Source organism: Mus musculus, chromosome 3 (assembly GCF_000001635.26).
Source record: "Mus musculus strain C57BL/6J chromosome 3, GRCm38.p6 C57BL/6J".
NCBI lineage: Eukaryota > Metazoa > Chordata > Mammalia > Rodentia > Muridae > Mus > Mus musculus.
This window is the reverse complement of record NC_000069.6, coordinates 69,715,691-69,721,714: the sequence shown is the minus strand read 5'-3', so window position 1 is coordinate 69,721,714 and position 6,024 is coordinate 69,715,691. Positions and strand designations below refer to the sequence as shown.

At 42.4% G+C, this 6,024-nt stretch overlaps 1 pseudogene; it reads left to right on the top strand.

The window, feature by feature from the left end:
• Rpl32-ps (ribosomal protein L32, pseudogene) lies at nucleotides 4,271-4,774 on the top strand (annotated as a pseudogene).

The window sequence follows — 6,024 nt, the reverse complement described above, 5'->3', positions numbered from 1 at the left end:
GGTGGGCTCACTGACGTCTAGAGTTCCATTTGGAGAGGATCTGCCGCCCTCTTAACTCTGAGGCCACCAACCACAAACTTGGTGCATATATATTCATGCGGGCCAAACACTCAAATACATAAAATACATGGATCTTTCTAAAGAAACATGGCCACTGTAAATATCACCATGGACAACTTAAGAGTATCGAATCGCTGTTTACTAAACAGTTGATGCAAAAAGAAAAAGAAAAGAAAGAAAAACTGAAAACTCTCTATTATATTGCAAACACTGTACTTTTAATAGTAAGCAGAAAATATAAAATGTTTTTCATTAAAGAAAAGTATTATTCTTAAAGAAATCATCTGAAACATATTTTTCTCAGAAGTGGATCCACAAAATAGATGAAAACAGGTAAATCCGCAACTGTAACCGAAACTGATGTCAAAAGGAAGACCCTAGCATTTCTAAGGTCCGAAGAGGTGTCAGACGCCCCGGAGCTGGAGTTACAGGTGGTTTGAAACTGCCCAACACAGAGGCTGAGAACCAAGCTCTTCTGGTCCTGGGAGAGAGTAGCAGATGTTCTTAACTGCTGAGCCACCACCTTTCCAGCTCCACACAATCATCTGTGTTTTATAAGACATTTATAATGAACATGGAAATGTAACTACAGTATAAACTTTAGTTACTTGTTTTTTAAAGATATGCCTAATTTCTACTAAAACAGACAAGGGTGTTTATGTTCTCCACTTTTAATAGAGTGTTGGAAGTTTTTAGCTAGGGCTGTAAGACAAGGGAAATAATAAAGGGAATACAAATAAGAAAGGGAGAAACCAAAATATTCTTATTTGCAGATGCTATGATTCTATACATGAGAGTCCTAAGAACTCCAATAGAAGCCTTAGCGTTGGAGGCTGGGGAGATGGCTGAGTCAGTAAGGTGCTTGCCATGCAGGCTCGAGGATCTGAGTTGGATACCCAGCACCTGCATAAAGAGGGGAAAGTGGTCTGAAGAGATGGCTCAGTAGTCCATACTATTATTCTTGCAAAACACTAGAGTTCAGTACCCAGCATCCGTATTATCATCTTTGAATGGCTTATAACTTCAACTCCAGGGGGATGCCTCTATCTTCTGTGGGCTCCTGCACTCATATTAACCGTCGGCACTATTCAGGTAAATGAGGCAAAGAATTTTTCTTACTAAGCCTGCCTTTAGCCAAGTGGCATATCTAGAGGATCACACTATTCCAATTTAGGCTAATGACTCTAATTGGACTCCAGGACCCTATGACAGTAGAGGGTCTTTGTTCCCCAATGAAGAGGGTTTAAATTTGAATTCATCTTATCAAATAGAAGTGGGAGGATTTCCTTTTTGGATTGGGCATGAAGTTCATATTTGAAAGTTATAGCTAAGGGGCAGTTATTTATTATTCATAAATGAACAAATATGAAGGACCCAAGAACCTATTCATTTGAATAGGGGAGGGGTTTGAAGAAAATATTACTAATAGTCTTTCCATTCCACCTCATTCTCCTCCTCGCCACACTCCTGTAGTCTTGGAGGTAAGTGTCTGGGAACAATGAAGAGGATCAGAGCTGTGAGCTGTGAGTAATTCTTGCTGTGGTAACTTCATACCTTGGTGCCTACAGGCTCTGCTTGCACCAAAGGTGCAGAAAGACACAGAATTAAGATAGTTCTATAATCAGCCAGGCGGTGGTGGTGCACGCCTTTAATCCCAGCACTTGGGAGGCAGGGGCAGGTGGATTTCTGAGTTCGAGGCCAGCCTGGTCTACAGAGTGAGTTCCAGGACAGCCAAGGCTACACAGAGAAACCATATCTAACAAAACCAAAACAAACAAACAAAAAAAAAAAAACAAAAAAAGATAGTTCTATAATAATAATACCATCACCCACCCATAGCAACGAATCTACGGTTAGTATGACGTGGAAGCATATGGTACCTCCTCTCTTCATATGGAGAGAGGAACTACTCACAACCATCTTTGGGATTAATCATCGTGTAACATTTGGGCCTGGGAAAGGAATATATAGAAAACTACTTCTAACAATAGGACTATGTTCTCTCTTATTTAAAAAAAAAAAAATGTACCTCATCTTGTGGCTGTTGGCAGGCAAGTTAGCTGGCCCCACCACCGCTGGCTGCATCACTCGAGAGAGCAGGCCCCACACCTGCCTTGCCTGGGCAGCACAGTAGAGCTGGCCCTGGTGGCGTGAGCATGGGAGAATCAGCTGAAAGGTGGGGAGCTGGCCCCATGTCTTGCCCACTGCCACAAGCAAGAGAGCTGGCCCTGTCCCTCACCTGAGCAAAGCAGGAGAGCTGGCCCTAATGGCATGGGTGCAGGAGAACTGGAGGGCTAACCAATTCAACTTCTACCTAGACCCAGATCCAGGGCTTTTGAGTTGGCCCACCCCAACATCTACCCCAGATATGAACTGCTGGAGCTCATGAAGGGGCTAGTCCAACCAATCCAAAGCTGCAGGTTCTCCATGACTCAGGGCAACAACAGTATATCCAAGGGGAGTCCCAGTGAGAATCCAGAATCCATAGTGTAGCAGAAGCCAGAGACCTTGAACCAGACCAATGACTCATTGCAAAGAGCATTTGCAAAGAAGTGTGGAAAAAAGGACATACTGTGTGACACACTGTGGCACACTGCAGTTAGCACAGTAAGAATTCTTTTTTTTAATTTTATTTTGATTTTTTGATTTTTTGATTTTTTGAGACAGGGTTTCTCTGTGTAATCCTGGCTGTCCTGGAACTCAGTCTGTAGATTAGATTGGCCTCGAACTCAGAAATCCGCCTGCCTCTGCCTCCCAAGTGCTGGGATTAAAGGCGTGCACCACCACTGCCCAGTTGTGAGATGCTTTTTACTTTATTTCTTTTTGCATTTTTCTATTTAATTTATGCATGTATGTATGTATGTATTTGTTTTGTTTTCTCTTGGGCGGGGGTGATGCAAGGACCGAGGGCAGATATGAAGGAGACAGGGACATGAGTGAGATTGCAGTGCATGACATGAGATTCACAAAGAGTCAGTCAATAGTTTTAAAAACATGTGTCTCATAATATTATGGCGTCTGTTTGTCTTCCTTATTTGTTTATGATTGTCAAAACTACTCGGAATCGGTCTGAAGGATACGTGTCTTATTCCAAACGTTCTTCATTCCTGTTAATTTGAGCTTCAGAGAATTTACGTACTCTAAGCCCAGACTGGTGTTTGGATGCCTGTAGAGATGGCTCGTGCCTGGGAAGAATCTCACTCCATGTCTTCACGTTATCATATGTTGGGTCAAAAGAAAAAAAGGATTGAAGAATGGTTGGGCTAATTGTTGCCCTTGTGTTGGGAGTTGTGGTCTTTGCCGCTGCTGCTGCTGCTGCTGCTGCTGCTGCTGCTGCTGCTGCTGCTGCTGCTGCTGCTGCTAACGTAGCCGTGTGTCGACACATCCAAACTGTGCCTTATAGTTTAGAATGGCATTCTGACTCAGAGAAACTGTGAAACATTCAAAGACATATAGACTCCGTGCTGAAATCGCTGATTTAGAATCAACTGTGGTTATGTTAGCAGTTAGTTTACAAGGACAGTTCTCATTAAGATGTGATTGGAATGTGACTCAAGTCTGTGTACTGCAGTGAGGCCTTGTTCCCTTGGGATTAGGTCAGAAAACATTTAATAATTCATGGTAACTCAAGAAATACTGAAATTATGGTCAGATATTAATCACATGTTTGCAGAACAAGTACATACACTAACAGCTAATGGATTATTGGAAAATATCCATGACAGATTGGGAAAGTTAAATTTAATTTAACAATTTAGTATTTCAAGCTCCTTCTGTGATGCAATGTTTATATTGATTGTTCGCTTGGTTTTGTTATTTTTAATGGCCAGGAGGAAAAACTCCTGACATTAAGAAAATACTCAATATCAGGCAGCTGTATTCAACACTATGTTACAAAATATGACTAAACAAAAGGGGGAGACAAAGGAGCTCTGCGGAACTGATGCCAGGCATCTCTTGCAAACAAGAGGGTACTTGCAGAATTTTGGCAGAGAGCTGCTTTCACGGTCCAACAAGTATTTCCTTGGCCAGGCTTAGCGTTCTTCGAGTTTATCTTCTAGGGGGAAAAAATCAACTAGCAACATATAAAAAGGTCTTATTTGTCCAGGAAAAAAAAAGGAAGCAACATTATAGATTGACTCTTGCATAGTATGTATTTTGGAATCCGAGTAATGCAACAGTATAATGTGGTTAAGAACAAAGACTCTGGCTCCCTCCTCGGCACTGCCTACGAGGTGGCTACCTTCTGTTATGCAGCATCATGGCTGCCCTCCGGCCTCTGGTGAAGCCCAAGATCGTCAAAAAGAGGACCAAAAAGTTCATCAGACACCAGTCAGACCGATATGTGAAAATTAAGTGGAACTGGAGGAAACCCAGAGGCATCGACAACAGGGTGCGGAGAAGGTTCAAGGGCCAGATCCTGATGCCCAACATCGGTTACAGGAGCAACAAGAAAACCAAGCACACGCTGTCTAGTGGCTTCCGCAAGTTCCTGGTCCACAATATCAAGGAGCCGGAGGTGCTGTTGATGTGCAACAAATCTTACCGTGCTGAGATTGCTCACAACGTGTCCTCTAAGAACCGAAAAGCCATTGTAGAAAGAGCAGCACAGCTGGCCATCAGAGTCACCAATCCCAACACCAGGCTACACAGCGAAGAAAATGAATAGATGGCTTGTGTACATGTTTTGTGTTTAAATAAAATCACAAAAACTGAAAAAAAAAAAGAATAAAGACTCTGAGGCTGGAAGAGGGTGTCAAATGCCCCTGGAACTGGAGTTACAGACAATTGTGAGCCACCCCCCCCCCATGGGAGCTGGTGATGGAACTTGGGTCCCCTGGAAGAGAGGCAAGCACTATTAATTATGGAGCCATTTCTTCAGCCAAACATCCCATATTTTAATCCGAACCTAGCAGATTTTTAATCTGTGGCTTGTTGGTTTTCAGCTAGGTTATATTTTACAGTCTGTTTTTAATATCAGATGGGTGATTAAGTTGCAGACATAAAGTTATCTCTACTGTCGTTTTGGTGACGGGGGAAAATACAAAGATAATTACCTATCGGCTTCATAGTTTTCCCTAAATTCTTTTTATGTTCAATATTGGGGGAGGGATTTTTTATCTTTTATTTATTTTGTGACTGTGATGGTTTGTATATCCTTGGACCAGGGAGTGGCACCATCTGAAGGTGTGGCCTTGTTGGAATAGGTGTTACCTGGTTGGAATGGGTGTGTCATAAGATCCTCACCGTAGTTGCCTGGAAGTCAGTCTTCCACTAGCCGCCTTTGGATGAAGATGTAGAACTCTCAGCTCTGTCTGAGCCATGACAGCCTGGATGCTGCCATGCTCCCACCTTGATGATAATGGACTGAACCACTGAACCTGTAAGCTAGCCCCAATTAAATGTTGTTTTTTATAAGACTTGCCTTGGTCATGGTGTCTGTTCACAGCAGTAAAACTCTGACTAATACAGTGACAATCCTGTATATACGGACTTACTTTTTTTAGATTTATTTTTATTTTATGTAGATGAGCTTATATGTATGTCTATACCATGTGCGTGCCTGGTATCTGTGGAGGTCAGAAGAGGGTGCCAAGTCACTTGGAAACAGAGCTGCAGATAGTTGAGAGCTGTCATGTGGGTACTGTGAACAGAACTCAGGCCCTCGGAACAGCAGCCAGCATTCTTTCCTGCTCTGATATTGCTCCAATCTCTCCCTTAAACCTTTACTACAGTGCTTTCATATTCCTATAGCTAATGTGTTTCAGATGATAGTTTTTCAGGGTTTTTTTGTTTCTAGAAATCCTATTATCTATAAGCATAGACCATTCAAATCCAATAGATCATGTTTTATTTTTATTAATGTATATTTTTCTACAGTTGAAAGACTCCGAAAGGAGCCCCTAGCTCAGGCCTCAGGACAATAGCGGACACCCAAGAACTCACGACAGACCGAGCTTGTTG